Source organism: Triturus cristatus, chromosome 12, assembly GCF_964204655.1.
Source record: "Triturus cristatus chromosome 12, aTriCri1.1, whole genome shotgun sequence".
Classification (NCBI taxonomy): domain Eukaryota; kingdom Metazoa; phylum Chordata; class Amphibia; order Caudata; family Salamandridae; genus Triturus; species Triturus cristatus.
In genome coordinates, this window is record NC_140595.1 from 613,788,770 (window position 1) to 613,806,110 (window position 17,341).

General features: G+C 44.9%; 1 protein-coding gene across 4 annotated transcripts in view; it reads left to right on the plus strand.

Moving 5' to 3' along the window:
• The first annotated feature begins 10,868 nt into the window (after positions 1 to 10,868).
• Positions 10,869 to 17,341, plus strand: part of SPATA2L (spermatogenesis associated 2 like) — an 83,340-nt gene continuing 76,867 nt past the window's right edge. For 2 of the 4 annotated variants that reach the window (XM_085637486.1, XM_085637485.1), the window contains exon 1: positions 10,879 to 10,958. The gene's annotated coding sequence lies outside the window, so the exon portion shown is untranslated. Of the gene's footprint in view, positions 10,959 to 17,341 lie in introns of all 4 variants that reach the window. The other 2 variants (XM_085637488.1, XM_085637487.1) reach the window with 2 other exon arrangements.

Sequence of the window (17,341 nt, forward strand, 5' to 3'; positions counted from 1 at the left end):
ACTGGTAAAACGAGTTCCCCAGCTACATGATAGCTTCACTGAAACCCAAGAAGTTTAGTATCAAACATCTTGTATTCATGAACCCACACTGATTCTAGTGAGGGATTTATTAAAATATGCACCCAGAGGGCACCTTAGGGGTGCCCCTGAAAACCTACCAACTACTAGTGTGCAGACTGACTGGTCCTAGCCAGCCTGACACCACGGACGAGTTTTTGACCCCCAGGGGTGAGGGCCTTTTCTGTCAGGAGGTCAGGAACAAAGCCTGCCCAGGCAGAGGGCATTTACACCCTCTCCCACAGGATGACCAGCAAATTAGCATTCCAAGGCAGGGAGCTTTAAAGAACCCACCGCCTTTGGTATGCTTATCTGGCTTCCTTCACAGGAGAGGATGCCGACCTCTCCTGTACAGGGCCCATTTGGCACCTGGATAGGTCGGAAAATTAGTAGTCAGAGAGCTGTGCTTGCCTTCAGGCAAGTTCTACCCCTAAGGTGGGCTACCTGAAGTGAATACGAAAATCAGAAGTCTGGTATCTTTGTGATGGCAAACTTAGGGTCTGTGGGATGGGGTTATGCCCACTTACCACAGGAAGTGGTCATATACCAGGTGTAGTGACCCCCAGGGGAAAGTAGCCCATGGGCTGCTACCCTATACTCCCCTAATGCCCCAAAATCTAGTATTTAGGGGAGCCCCTAGCACCAGGAAATCAGATCCTGCCAACCTAAAAGAAGAAGAAAGACTGAAGAGCCGCAAAACGCAAGAACTGTGGAAGAAGCAATTGACTTGGCGGCATCTCTGCCGGCACATATGCAGTTCCCGACAATTGCCCCAAAGTCGACTCGCCCTGCCAGCTGCTGTGCCTCCAAAGCCTGGGAGGACTGCCAGCACTTCTGACAAGATTCAGGAACTCCTGTGGAGCAGCGGAGCTGCTTCCCTGCATCCGGAAGGCACCTCAAGAGACTTGTTGGGACTCTGGACCTCCAAAACCCAACACCAGAATGTACCACTGCTCCTGAGCCACCTAACCCAAGCTGAAGTGGGCCAACGGTGCAAGCATTCTTACCACATCTCGTATTCAGCCCCTTTTGATAGTCAAGGACCAAGCACACCTTCTTCCCATAGATGTTCAGCAGTCATGGTTATGATCTTCGGTATCCATTCTTCTTCTGTATCCTGTTCCGTCTCTGTTTGTTCTGGTCCAATACCCTCCTCCTCTGAAGCGAACATCCTCCATTTATTATTACTGAGAATGTCAATACAGTTTTAAACTTCCTGCACTGTTTTCGCTTGCACCACCTTCATTTGTTTTGTTGTCGGTGAAGCTGTGGTACGTTTGTTATTCCTGCACCGCAAAGGCACCGAATGCCAACCAGTGTCTCTCTGTGTTCGGGGCAGTGGGCCCGACCATAGACCCTGGCGTTCCAGTCATGACTGGGCCCCCTGAGCTGTTGACATGAAATGAGTCTTGTCACTGTGTACAATCTGCAACTTTGTCTGGAAAATGAGCGCATATTTAATATCTAGTTGGCGTAGCACCCTCTTTACCGGCACAAACAATCCTGTTTGCCTTTGGACCAAGTTAGTATAGTCCGGGTACAGGTTAACCTTATGTCCTTCTATTAACCAAGAAACATGTTTCTGCACCGCCTGCAGGATAACATTCCTGTCCCTGAAATTCATCAGATGGGCTATGATCAGGCGTGGGCTTGCCCCTGGTGTCGGAGAGTATGCCATTGTTCTGTGTGCATATTCTACTGAATAGAACCGTGATGGGTGGCCCTGCAGAACAGTCTTTTCCAGCCATTCCTCCACGATTAGCTCCATGTTAGGCTCTCTGCTTTTTCCGGGATCCCAACCAGTCTTACATTTTGACAGCAGGACCTACTCTCTGCATTTTCCAGTAAGTTCGCCAGTGCCTTTACCTCTTTTTCCATAGCGGAACATTTCAATGTGAGCTCCTTTACGTGTGGCAAAGTAGTACCCAATTGGTCCTCAGTTTCTTTAACACGATCCAACTGTTTTTTATGGTCCTCACACAAGAGTCTCACTTTGTTCACCACCACAGCGATCTGTGTTTCCAATTACACTTTTGTGTCCCTTATGGCCTCTAAGATGGTCGCCGTATGTTCAGCCAGAGATTCACTCCCCTCCTCTGTCATTGCACAGCCATCCCCTGTAGTGACCGCCTGCAAATCGGGGACTCCCCCTTTCACACTACGGGGATTACCCATCTGTCCGTCAGTGTGTCCACCAGGAGTCTCAACCGGCATGGGTGGGCCAAGTCCAGGGTCCAAACACAGTACTGTGTCCTCACAACCCCCAATCACTGGACTGAGGGAGGTCTTCACTGGACGGCACCTGCACCTCCCCGATCATATAGGCTCCACCATTACCGCACTGTAGCCCTCTCCCTGTGCACTCAGCAGTCTCAGAGACTGCTTCCAGGGACAATGATTACCACGTCTAATGCTCTATCATTCTCTCCTGCCCAAATTTGAGCCACTACTCAGTCATACTTTGGCTGCAGATTTTCTCAAATGCCCAAGGGGGTTTAACTACACCGTTGTGCTCAGTACTATGGCCCTATGCCAGCACTCAACACTGTATCTGACCTCCACCAGCACCCCCAGACCCCTCTGTGCAGGTTACAATTTTCTCTGTGGATGCTCAAAAGTCGTGTAGATGTACCTCTGATACTCCCTCAGGGCAGCAAGCAGTGTGGACTCTGGCCTCCTAAGACAGTCCTGAGTGCTCTCTCTCACCACGATTCTGAGCGCACCGCATTCCCTCTCGGGCCTCCGGGCCATGACTCAATTTTTGGACCCGGCAGGGCCTGGGCACACCTTTTGTAGCAGTGTTCTGTCCCCCAGCCAGCACTCGAGACACTCAACCGGCCTGCTCTAGCCCCGTTAACACTCGGGCTGCTCCTTAATGCCGGATGGTCGCCTTCTTGGCTGCCCGGCTTCTCCGTCAGACATAAAGGGGAACGTCTTCGCTCCAACCACGCCACAGTGTCGCTCAGGCCTTCAGGTCACAACACAATTCTAGAACCCATCGGGGCTAGGATATGCCTCGTGTGGCAGCCATCCAAGCCTAAGCCAGCACCTGAGGTGCTCAACCGGCCAACTCCAGCACCTAACTCACTTGGGGTGTTCCTTACTGCTGGGCAGTCACCATCTTGGCCGCCCAGCCTTTCCGACAGGCTCAATCGAAGGGGCCCCTAAAAGGCAGGCGCCAGCCGCCCCCTGACCTCACAAAGGGCCCCCAATGTCCCAAGGCAGCCCTCTTGCATGCGGGGCTCAGAAAGTGTCAACTTGCAAGATAAATTACTCCGGGGCGTCCAATGGGCACAGGAGCTCAGCAGCAGCCTATGTGCCACACCATGGCCAGTCAGGCCACCCCCTCAACTATTATTAATGATTTTCAGGTGTGTTTCTTGGCTTTGATAACCATTATTGTCTACCACTGCAACATTTTGGATATTGTTATGTTTTGCACTTCTACATCACAGTTTCATCCAGCCAACATACCACATGTCAGCTTCATCTAAGACACTGTTTGGGGATTCGGTCGTAGACAACAATAGAGACCAGGTTTCTATTAAGGCTTAAGACTATTTATTCATAGTCTGGTAGCGTCCAGATTACATTTTGGACAAAGCAACGTAACAAAAAATTAAAGGCCACTGTCCTTTATGTAGGGTTTGATCACATGTCTTCGGTAGCTAAAGCAAAGTTCCAGTCTTGGTCCTAAGGTGGTGATGCTTCTTTTTCTTCTTCCCTCGATGTCTCCCTCATCAGATCAGGCTGTCGTCCTCTCTCCCTCAGTGGAAAGGAGAACACTCAGGTAAGTATTTAACTCAAGGAATAATGTGAGCCTTCTTTCTATTTTATATACCAGTGGACTTTTAGTACTTTCAAATACATTCATGCACCTTGAAGGGTAGTAATGTTGTTGTCTATTCCCCGGTCCCTCCCTCTCCCTCTGGTAGGGGTTTAACTTCTGGTCTTACAAGAAAAAAAGAATAAATAAAACTACGCATACACTTATTTAATGCCAAGCGATGGTTTTCAGAAGTGTAAAATAAAGGCTGCGTAGAGCCTTTAAATGGAGTGACTCATTTAAAGGAAATACCTTCTTTCCTTTAAAGGCATTGTTCTTTGTGTGAGGCAGTTTGTCCAGCCTGATATTTTACTGGCTCTTCTAGTGTCACCTTAGTTTCCTCTCTCCACTTCCCCACAATATAGCTCCAATCTATCTAGATAATGGAGTGAGGTCCCCTCCTCCCACCTTTATAAATACATGCGTCTCAGGGAGCTAGATCAAACTGGGCAACTAGTTGCGTATACAATGGCTCACTCGACGAAACCTCGTTCCTCAAGGCATGTGGCGAGAGCCTGATCGGAGGTTGGGAGGCACTTGGGCTGCTTGTGTTGCCTCTCAAGGTCCTCAACTCCTAGTCTGCGAGTGCCTCCTCACATTCAAGCCTCCCCTGGGACTCCCATGTCCTTTGTGAGCTCGATGTTACTCTCTTATTCAGCCGGCATCTTATTCACAAGCTAAAGTTAGTATCTTATTTGCAGATGTTAGCATATGATTGGACGAGCATCTTATTTGCAGGGATTTTTTTATATCAAAAACATTCCGTTTAATGAACCTTGAATAATTCAGTAAAGTTCAGGAAATTCTCCTTAAGAGAAACATGCAAAACAAATTCTGAAATCTTTCACAATCAGGCTAATCACAAACCAAGTTTTATTACAGACACCTTATTCACCATAAACGAGTACCACATGAGATTGTAAAAAATACACATAGTTTTAATATCACAATACCACGGAATGCACAAATACATATATTCTCTTTTGTCAATATGTGAAGAAAATACCCTAAAATTGGATTAAAAAACATATACATCATAAATAATGAAACACTATTTAACAGCCCATAACCCACAAAATAAAAGACAAGGGAGAATATTTAAGACACCACAGTTCGTCTATTTCACTTCTGCCGATCTGCTTTAAATATCAACAGGGCTCCATAATATATACAATTCCTCACATAAAGCTCCACAGTGTATGGCAGATTCTGCATATGTCGCTCGTATTTTAAGCCTTGAATAAGTCAGCCAAATCTATTTTTTCAGACTTTGCATTGCCATACTATGTTTCAATCAAAACACGTACCACTATTACATCTATTGTGACTTAGTCTGAACAAAAAAGCTTTTCCACCAACACATGGGGTAACTGTGCCACCCTCAAAACTCATATTGATCTTATTAAATGGAGAACCTCTCTACACTAACTCTATATACATTATCTGAGGCAATAAAAATTTGCCATAAGAGATGGCACCAAACAGTTTGCCATTACCTCAGTGCATTCCTATGCAGTTAAGTCTGAATAAGAAATAATACTTGGCTCTTCCCCATATATGCACCATATGCAAACAGAAATTTACAGCATATCCCTCTGTATATAAGCATTTATTTTCACTAAAGATATGTACCTATCTTTGTGTATTGCTTTGTATAAACATGTAGAATAATTATGTTGTTTAAAAAAAAAAAATCTTTGGTCTACATGTAATTGCTTCCATTGTGCATCTATGTACCTCCATGTACTTGGATCTGTGTGTCTGTTACTTTTCTCCTGAAAAAGCATATCCAATGCACTACTCTATTTCTCATCCTGTACCTCTATCAATATCTTTAATCTACATATACTTACCTCCTGTATGCATCTATATACTTTCAATGTACTTATGGATCTATATATTTATCACTTTCTTCTAATTTGGCCTTTTCAATACACTACCCTATTTCTCAGCCTATACTTCTCTCAATATATCTTCTAGCCCAACTTTCTGACTCATCTCAAACTTCTTTCTACTACTCTTTCCAATGCACTACCCTATCTCTCACCCTATACATCTATCAATATATCCTCTACATCCACTCTCTCGTTTATCCTAAACCCCATACCACTACTATGATCCCCAAAAGAACCCTTTCTAGACTCTCTCCCACTCTACCCCTCCTTGCATCATCTGACACCTCTTTTACTATACAGATCCCTCAAAACAAACCTTTCTAAACTCTTCCCTCTGACTCTTCTCCTCCAAAAACACTTTTTACTCATCCAAAAGCCTCCTCCTACTGCTATGACCTAAAAAAAGAAATTAAAAAAAATACAAAATCCTTCACTCTTCTATCTCTCCACTATCCTTTTCAATCAAAATAACAGACTAACAAGTTCACTTCTCAAATTCTATATTCCACTATACTAATTTACCACTAATCCTTTATGGGTTCAAGACTAGCGTGCTACCCACAAATAATGCGTTTCAACACCCCATCAGGGTTTAAAGCGTTATATAAATGCAAACCTTTTTCCCTTCTCTACCCCTCACCAACCCTTCTCAATCCAAATAACTGACTAACATATCCACCACTCAAATTAATTTCATGTTTCACCATACTAATTCAACACTAATCCTTATGGGTTCCAGAGTAGCGTTCTACTCGCCAAAAAAGCGCTTCAAAATCCCATCAGGGGTAGCGAGTGCTATATCAATACAAACCTCTTTCCCTCTTCTATCCCACCACCTACCCTTCTCTATCCAAATAACTGAATAACATATCCACCACTCAAATTACATCATATTTCACTATACTGATTTTCAACACTAATCCTTTATGGGTTCCGGAGAAGCGAGCTACTCGCCAGAAAAGCACTTCAACACCCATCAGGGGTAACAAGTGCTATATAAATGCAAACCTTTCTTCCCCTTCTATCCCTCCACTATCCTTCTCACTCCAAATAACTGACTAATATTCACCACTCAAAGTACTTTCATATTTCACCATACTAATTCACCACTACTCCTTTATGGGTTTCCGGAGTAGCGTGCTTCAACACCCCATCAGGGGTAACAAGCACTACATAACTACAAACCTTTTTTCCTCTTCCATCCTTCTGCTATCCTTCCGAATCCAAATAACTGACTAAACTATCTACCACTTAAAATTTACTTGCATGTTTCACTATACTAATTCAACACTAATCCTCTATGGGTCCCGGAGTAGCGTGCTACTCGATGAAAAAGCGCTGAGATGCCTCGTCAGGTGTAGTAAGCGCTATACAATTGCAATTACAATACAATACAAATATTTATGTTGTTTTCAAACATACCACATCCCCCTACAAGGTCCATGAGGATTTACCTCCCCCCTACAATGTCCACAAGGATTTACCCTACCAGGCAATATTTAGACCTGGGCACACTGCGCCACCCTCAGGCTAATGCATTACTATTGAGTTTTTGATGATTTAGTAAACCTCCCTTTCCTCCCTTTCCTCATGAAGATCATCTTGGTTCACCAATAGTCATACAGATCCTAGTTAAGAGAGCATCCCTCTTCTCTACCTATATGTAAATCATCTGAGCCAAGCAAAATTTATCACAACAAATGGCACCAATCAGTATGAATTTTGAGTCTCGTCCGCTCCGCAGCACTCTGTAGTTAGTATTGTACTAGGTGAGTAGAAGTTATGAAGAAATGTTATTCCAATGTCTTCTTCACCCACAACAAGAAGCAGCTGGCTCGAACAGGCAGCAGACTCAACTGACTCAACAACGGGAATCATACATATCAGCCACTACTGTCACGGGCTAACAGTTTCAAATAACAGTATGTTATGGTGTGCCTCGCGGTCTATCCTCGAGGTGGGCGTACAGCGAGACACACCATGGCAATCAACACATAACATTACCTACGACATCAAGAAGACATTGGAATAAAACTTCTTCATAACTTCTACTCGCCTATTGTACTTACTACATTTGGCAATGAGCATGGGATAAGGTGAAAATATATAAAAACCGAGCTGAGAACTTGTGGAGTGTTGAATGAGGGCTTAAGTAAATGAATTATTGTAAGGCAGCGTCCCCGACAACATTTTGGGTGCAAATAAATTCAATTACCTGTAATATTCAGCTGGGCACACTGTGAGAAGTGCACGATCAATCCAAGTACTAGCCGGAACGAAAACTCAAAGGAAACCAGCCTAACTTGCTTGTTGCTAGGATACGAGCTGAAAGGGCGTATGGGGCAATTGTATGCCGCTGAGATTGGCCCTCTGTGCGGATGGGGTTTACAGAGTGGCCCCACGAAGGATGATGTGGCGATCTGATGAGTTAACAGGAAGCAATGCTTAAGCCTGAAGAGCTATCTTCTGAAGAGGCAGGGAGCAAGTGGGTAAATCCTGGAAATGCAGAAGATGTGCGAGGTGGAGGTGTGCTGGTGGGTGAAGGGATCTTCGATCGTCAAATGTAGTAAGTACAGTAGGTGAGTAGAAGTTATGAAGAAGTTTTATGCCAATGTTTTCTTCACCACCAACAAGCAGCAGCCAGCTCGAACAGGCAGCAGAGTCAACTGACTCAGCAACACGGAATCATACATACCGGCCACTACTGTCACGGGCTAACAGTTTCAAATAACAATATGTTATGGTGTGCCTTGCGGTCTATCCTCGAGCCGGGCGTACCGCGAGACACACCATGGCAATCAACACATAACATTACCTACGACAGACTCCTACTCGCATACACCCCATGCACACATAGAACCAGATCAGGACAAGTGGTCTCTTACATCACTCCTGAAGTGTAGAAGTGCCTCCCACTCCACATCAGATCCTCCTCCTATCTTCTTGAATTACACAAGAAGCTGAAAGTCTGGCTTTTCAATTAACCAAACCCCAATAGGCAGGCCTAGGTGCACACAACTGCTCAGCGTCAGGATACCCTTAAGGGTGATATTGTGCTTTACAAATACACATAACAGGGTGGCACAGTTGTCCCATGTTTTGGTGGAAAAGTTTCTCGACTCAGACTAAATCCTAAAAGACTTAACAGTGGTACATGTTGTGATTGAAACACAACATACTCACATACATGCCAACAGACCCAATTCAGGCAGGACACTCCCAAAGCGGCTTTAATTTAGGTGTCTCCCACCTGAAATATTCTCTGCTTTAATAACAAGCATTTGCAATGCAATAGGTCTCGCATTTGCAAGGGTTTAAGCTATTGGCATTGTAAATGCTTGTTTCCGGTCCAGGGAAGACATGGCTTGGCAGTTCGGGCTGGACTGTTCCCATGAGGCACAGGGTCATGATTGATTTGCATATAGCTGTGTCTGAACTGGGGTGGTAAAGTGGGCTAAAGAATAATGATGGATTCAACCCAGATCTATGACTTGGAGTGATTGTTTGAAAAGTTTCAGCACTCCTTCCATCATCTCCTTGTGTTTGCTTTGTAAATGACAATGCCTTTTATTTATGTGTTGTAAAAAACAGCACATAAATAAAAGGCATTGTCATTTACAATGGCAATAGTTCAGACTTTTGCAACACAAGACCTATTGCATTGCAAATACTTTGCAAACCTGATCCAACACATAATAACTGTGCCCTCGTCCCAGCCCCAATGCACGTAATAGCATAAAACTAAAATGTGTATGTGCACCTACGAGGTGAGAAAGCATCTGCCAGAGTCCCTCGCCTTCTATGGTGGTGAGAGGTGTTTATTGACAGAATTGTGAGAAGCAGCGGATCTAAAAAAATAAATGCATGCCTCACAGGCAGGGAAGCTGCAGTGTGCTGCGAGGCAGCTGGAATCTGGGAAGAGACGCAGGGAGAAGTGCCCGAACCCGCCCCTACACTGGCATGAGCCATGGAACAAAAGCTTGGCCACCATGTCAACAGATGAATGGAGGCAGGTGCAGAGTTGATGAAAGAAAACACGCCGCCTACCTCCTGAAGCGGCACCATGCAGTAACCAGTTGCAACACATAATAAACAAGGTGTCGACACGTTGGACGGCCCCGGCAGTGCCCGAGGGAGATGGCGACAGGAGGACGCAGCGCCACCTGGGGTCCGTAAACAAGCTTGCCGCCATTGTGACAAAAATATAGTGCGTCCCAACTAATAAAGGAGACTGTGTAACGCCGCAAGTGAAAAATCCAGTCCGGATGGGCGAGCCCAAAAGGAGACAGGGCGGTAAGAAAGAAGCCTCGTTTTCAATGGGAAGCCAACGTTTAGCATAAACGATGACGCCAGCCAATAGGAATGACGGGCGGGGCTTCAAGTACCCTTCCGAAATCTACTCGATTACAAAAAGCCTCGCAGAGCGAGCAGCACATGCGCACTGCAGGTCTGCGAGGCCTAAAAATGAATGGGGAAAAGCAATTCCCCCTATTTTTGACATACATGTCAACAGAGCCGACTGGAGTCAGACTGAAGACTCCTGATTTTTTAAACAATGTTTACATTTTAGCTGACTCACATCTGAAATTGCCTTTGCTTCAATTAATGTCAATGGGGACAATGAAGTCCCCAGATTTATTTTCCTAAAACTCACAATTTCTTGTTTTAAAACGTTGGCATGTATGTTTCTTCCAACATTTCCATTTTACCAGGTAAAAAAATATTGGCATGTACGTACTCATAGTATGGTAAGCAAAGACTAATAAAATATTTAAGGCTCAGTAAACATAAAAATATTTCATATGAAATTGTCGCTGCAAATGAGATGTTGGCAGAATAAGATACCAATATCTGCCTGCCAATAAGATGCTGGCCGTATTAGAGGCTAACGTCAGCATCATCTGTTCTGCCATCAGGGCTCTTCTATTTGCGCTTCCCCCTTAGTTGTAAACTTGCCAGCGGTCCCGCAGCCGTCCACCCTTCGACCACTTCTGCGGCGTCTCCGACAGCTTCCCCCTTTCTTTACTGGGCATAAGTAAACAACAGTATTTCTTCTTTTTCTATTTCTTCCTGTTTCTCTGTTTGTTGTCCTTTTTTTATTTTTAGTTTAATGAGCTTCCTTACTTTCTGTTTCTGAATGGAAGCGGCGCTGTAAGGCCAAGGAAAGAAAACTTTATCAGGTAATTCCTTTGCTTTTTTGTTGTTGCTCATTGTCAAACTAAAAGAGACAGAACAAAAAGAATACGTAGGATAATAACTTTTGGAACACGCAGCGTGCCATGTGTAAATTACGTAACACTCAGCCGAGTTAGGAACTAAGGAAATAGGTTCGAGTCTCGGCATCGGCTCAACATTCTGCGATTCTAGGCAAATCGATCAGTCTCTCTGTGCCTTAAAAGCATGGATGTGTGCTTGTGAAATGGAACTGGTGCTCGTGTAAAGCTATCTAATACCTTCAAGTCCAATTCGCGCTGTATAAAACTGAAAAAATATATATAAACTAGGTCAAATTTTGTGTGTTTACTGCCCTGTATATTTTGATACAGACATGTATGTATGTATTCATTGTATTAGTACTAATGCTGTGATTTAGCCGAGAGGTTATGTTTACTGTAAGACACCAAATTTCTGTTGTACTTTAGGCAGTGCTGGATTTGGAAGAAAACTTAATTTACTTAAATTGGGGGCATGGTGTGGCAGGGGAAAAAAAGGGGGGATGTAGGGTGGAGTCACGAAGGGCAGAGTTTGAGAAACAGTCCGACGGTCGATTTATATAATTATTTTAAAAACATCTGCTAGGAAATGTCAACAAGGAAATATGTGACTGTAAATATGTTATACATTACCTATTTGGTCACAAACAGGCTGCATTAAAAAAATACATTACAGAGCTGAGACAACTACTGCAGAGATCATTGTATTCCCAGCAATTTTGCAGGGATTATAATTCTGGTAAAGTAACTCTAGCGGTTAACACAGTTCTAGGAGAGGTCTATGTTTTGTCCAGTCACAGTTTTAACCCATAAACTAGCATAAAATGTTAATATTCCTGCACATTATGTCACATGCAGATCACAGATTGATATTTTATTTGGGGAGATAAGGGAGCTTCTGCATTTGACCCTGAGATTATTTTGTTACTTCAAGATCATAAATTGCAAACCTAATATAGCACAATTGTCTACTTATCGGCATCAAAGAGCTGAATGCAAATTGTAAGTCACGAGCTTCGATCCTTATTGTCTTTTTTCTCAATCTGATGTTCTTCTAAGATTGCAAAGAAGGGTTTCTGCAATAAAGTCTTGTTCGTCCAAGCAACCAAAATCACTGTTATGCTTTAGAGCCCTGTGTTTCTCCCGACCATTGACTCTTCACATATACATTATTTCTACAGCTATGGATTGTGAGAAGTTGGCCTGGCATATGCTGATCACTAGTTCTAGTGGCCACCTTGCACCAGTCCAATTCGACTCTTATGGTAGATAGGTTTAAGACAACCTTTTAAAGAAAGCTATCCTAGTGGTAGCTGTGGAGAGCAGCCTTCAGGCTAAGTCTCTGAGGAATGTAAAGCAGCTTGTTTTACCTTATAATCTCTTGAATTACCAAATGAAAAGGACACCACACAGGTATATATATCAAATATATATGTATTTATTTCTAGATACACTGTACTAATCTCTATGTGATTAGAACCCAGATACACATTCAAATGTCAACAGTTCTCAATAAATTAAGCACAAATATGGCTGTAGCCCTAGGGGCGTACCAGACCATATACTAAGTAAATGGTTTAACAAAGTCGACTTGCAAAATGACAAAGCCTAGGGCCTTGGGAATCGCTGGGGCTTCACTACTGCAGTGTTAGCAGGTAAGTAACAAGCCCACGGGAGACGCGTGCAGTGTCTAAACACAGCCACGGGTTTCCTATAGGTTACAATGGAGCAAGTCGCGGTTTGTATTTTAAAGTTTTAGGGCACTTCGGAGAAGTCAACAAGCAAGCCACTTACAGGGTAAGTATTTCGAGGGCCAACACAAACTTGGGCACCGGAGTGCACGAGTTACCTCACCCAGGGAAGCCGGGTCCATAGGTGTCTTTTGGTGTCTGGTCGCGATGTTGTTTTCAATGGAGACCAATGAAAACTTGCTGCTTGAGACGACTGAAGAGGTGTCCGCTGGAATCCGAAGGTGGATTGAAGATGAAGAGGACCTGAAAATTGAGGGGACAGTGTTCAAAGTCACTTGCCAGTGACCGGTGGCCAGCAGGATGGATGACCACAGATGTCGCGTCGTTTCAGGTCGTCGATGGTGATTTGTCTCTTCGCTCACGAGGTCCAGGAGGGATCGAAGATGGCCAGCAGCTGGATTCGGAGTGTCCCACGACGTCTGCAGCTGATGACGGTGTCGGCAACCGGATTGGCGCCAACAAGCCTTGGCAACTGCAAGTCTCGTGTGGACTGAAGATAGTCGGTGATGCAGACCAGCAAGGTCTGATGGACTTACCCAGCGAGGGTAAGTGAGGGCAGGCCCGGAGCAACCAGGAGAGCCCTTGAAGTCGATGAGAAAGTCTTCGGGTGAGTCACTAGCCAACGGGCAAGTAACCGCGAAGACGCCTTTGCAGGAAAAGTTTCACAGGAGCCCACGGTCACTCGGGACGGGGTAGGCCGCTGATTTTTGGAACTAGACCTGCTAGGGACTTGGACTACAGATGGTCCAAAGCACAAGTTCGTAGAACGTTGTTTAGGATTTGCACTCGAAATCAGTGCACGGTTCCCTGGTATTGCTGTTCCTCGTCACTCGTGGGGTCCAGATGCCACAGCTTCGCTGGGGACTCAAAATGGCCGTCGAGAGGTCAGGAAATCCGCTTCAGGGGACGCAGGGACTTCAGACTCCGGCGGGAGCGGTGAAGTTTGCAACCGTCGATTTGAAGTTACAGGTGCCTGCCAAGCAGGGGAGTCACTCCTTGACTCCAAGGGAGATTCTTCAGTCTTCCAGAGATAGTGGAACGTCGAAGGGCCAGGATTCTTCTTTGTAGAGCGTCGTCCAGGGTAATCTGAATTGCATTGGCAATGCTTGCTATCTTATAGTGAAGATAGGGGAGGGACTAGCTCTATGACCACTCCTCTAGGAGGGTCAGGGTAGTGGGTGGTTACACCCACTTCCCTTTGTCCAGTTTCGCGCCAGAGCAGGGGCAGGTAGCCCCTGAACCGGTTTGAGCTGGCATATGCACAGAGGAGCCTACTGCTCCCCCAGTGCAGGACTTCAAAGCACTCTAGGAGTGCACCCACCCAGCTCCAATACGCTAAATCCTGTCTGGGAGGTGGTGACACCTCCCTGTGACAGGATACCTTTTGTTGGGCTTCCTCCACTGCGAGTTTCGATCAGCAGCAGGAGGGCAGCCCAGTGTCTGTGCTGGTGGCATCCATTTTGTGATGCCAGGGCTCTCGAAGATTTCTACCATTTAGTGCAGTGGGTACATGTCATCCCCTCTAGAAGGGTGGGATCATACTCCCACACCAGTTACTGGTGTGGGGGTATGATTCCAAGTTGTTTGACACCAAACACGACATGTTTCGATGCAGTCATTCCAAAGTTAGCATTTACCGCGTGGTTATAATGCACTTAAGAGTATATGGTTTAACCGCATCCACAAACAGCAGCAGAGAATAGACTCTGCCAGCTGCAGAGGGGTCCTGCTCATGCAGAAGCACCCCCTCACATAGTAAACCAAGCACCCTGCCCTCAGGATTGTTAGGGCCTGCAATAGGGGTGGCTGATAGGTTTATATGTGTGTTTATGGTGAGATATAGGAACCTATACCTCAGTGAGGAGTGCTAACACTACCTCACACAGGCTGCAGTAGCAGGCCTGTGGTGTCAGATTGTGAATGCTTCCCAGGGGTGGCATAATACATGCTGCAGCCCCTGGTAGGCCTGTGAAGTACCAATGCCCTAGGTACCTAAGGTACCATATACTAGGGGCTCATAAGGTACCACAGTATCCAATCACTAGTGCATCTAATATGCACACCAAGTTGTTTAGAGAGATCAGTGAGACTGGGGCCCTGATTAGCAGGGACCCAGCCAGACTATAGCCAGAAACCAGTGTATACATCAGAAAAAAAGTGGGGGCAACATAAGTGCAGATCCTATTCTCCTACATGGATCATATGTAGTTCCTACACTTTGAAACCCTCCTTCGCTTGTGTAACATTTTTTGTACATTGATTTAAACATTGTATGACTTAATGTGTCTCTGTGTGTGATGTAAGGCGCCCTGACACCCAGCACTGGGATGAGTAGTCCTATTAGAGAATTAAAAGAAAAAAATAGTAGGCGCCCTTTAATTCAATATTTATGGACTTACTCATACAGCCAGATACATCTTGCATTCTTACTTTACAAACCCATCTCTTACCAAAGGAGTTGAACAAACATAAAAACCTGCCTCTAGTAGTTTCTCTTAAGTACTTGTGAAGTGAAAAAAAGGTGTGCTCCTTCGTTTCCTCCTAATGCATTGACCTCTGGGTGTAAGGCTCCAGGTGGTCTCCAGCCAGGATGATACCTGAGCAAAAGGAGGGCTGGTGACCCTTTGAATTAGGCCTTTGTATGGGGACCAGACGAAATATAAAATCAGAAAACCCCCTGCTGCCAACAGGTTGCTGCTCCGAATGGAATGCAGACCTTGAGTAGGCACTGGTGAATGTGCCTTGGTGTCAGACAAATTGCATCAGGAAAAATTCAGCAAGTTTCCCTTTTTAGGTCTCGCTTGAGCCAACGCATGCGCTGCTCTGGCGAGACATTTAGTGAGTGGGCTTTAAAAAGCCCGACCACAGCTTTTTCAGTTGCATAGAGCGTGCGGTTACGCGCACAATGACGAGCAGAGGCGCCATCTGGCTTTCCTCTCTCGTCATGGTGCATCCCCCTCTCAGTTAACAGTTAACTTTCGCGGCCGCGCTTGTGTTTTATCGGTTGTTTTTTTAACTTTCGGCGTCGTGCGCACCACTCGCGTGCTTGCCGCCATCGCCACCCCGACCCCTTTGCTTGTTTATTCCTTGGTTTGTGGATCCCAGCCAGATATGAGGTGTGAAACCCTCAGAAGAAAATGTCATTTATGCCACTGGGAAAAATAAGAAATATTAGAAGCATATGCAAGAATATTTCTTATTTTGGCTGTTCGTTCTCGTTAAGTTAGCAGTGGGCCTGTTGGTGTCTGCCTCAATGAGGAATCTTAGTGATAAAAGGCACGATCTATGCTGCTCAGCCCTGCAGGAGGAGACTAATCTGTTTACGCCATGTCCAATCAGCCAGCTGCTTAATTGCCGTGCACGTGCGATTCACTAGATCAATGGCGAACATATCCCCTAAACGCAGATGCCCAGCTGAAGAGGTGGAAGGCCGCTGGTTAGCAGGAGTGCTCTTCAGGAAAACCGACGGATGATACTAGAGGCCAGGGCAGCTGTGGCACGAATAGAATCACGAATAGTCTACAGTTTGCAAGGAAAACGTTTTTTGTTTGGACGAACTGCATATATTTCCGTTTGCTTGAAGGAGTTTATTTTTCTTTTCAACAGATCTTTGCAAACCAACTGTAATAAAAGCCCGTTGTTTATTCAGATCATTAGGGGCCGTGCACCAGGTTTTTTTTTTTAAAGCCAAAAACGAGATTTATTGTTAAGATAAGTCTTAAAACCTTTCCCTTGTATGCTCTATTTTCATCTCGCTTTTTTTTTGTTTTTCGAATGCCCCTTAGCAATCTGTTACATGTACGCTGGGGCTGCATACATGACAGAGCAAAAACACTTTACAAAATGGCTGGTTTTACAAATAAAATATCAACGCTTTGTTTAAGGCACCTAAGGAACAAAGGGAATCCAACCCCTTTTTGAGAGTGATTGCCTTATGCGTATTTCTGCAACCGTTAGTAAATACGGCAACGAGTGGTGTAACTAAAAATTGTGTCTCCCCCAAACCCACTCCTTCCCTCAAAGGCTTTAAGTGGGCTGGGTCCTGCCGGTGCTCTGCACCGCAATTCTTAAAAGCAGGTGCCGAGGCAGTCCCTATCGGGCTCTCCATTTTCGCACTCGCTCAGAATGGAAAACAAAATCTTAACTCTGCAGCAGTTCGCTATTTTTTATGTAACTTTTCATTTTTGTAAGAGTTCTATATTGCAAAACTCGAAGTGCTTTACATGAGCACCAACAAGGGCATATTCATTTATTTTTTTGGTAGGCACGGGCGAATAAGTGATCTGCCCAGAAATGCAGGATGTTGAGCCAACGCTGAGACTCGAACATGCTTCCTCAGCTCCAGAGTTGGCAGCTGTAGCCATTAGGCCACAACCTCTTGAGCAAGAACTAAAGCATTTTCAATATTCTATACAACAAAGTCATAGTTGTATGCATGCATGTAGTATATTTATCTTATGCAACTAACAACCTTTGACAAAGCAAATAATCCTGGCTTGTTGTAGGTGTAATGTTACTTGTATTATATATGTGGAGGCAATAACAGAAGCAGAAAATACCAGTTGGGTGGTACAGTATGATGAACACATATTTTGAGCA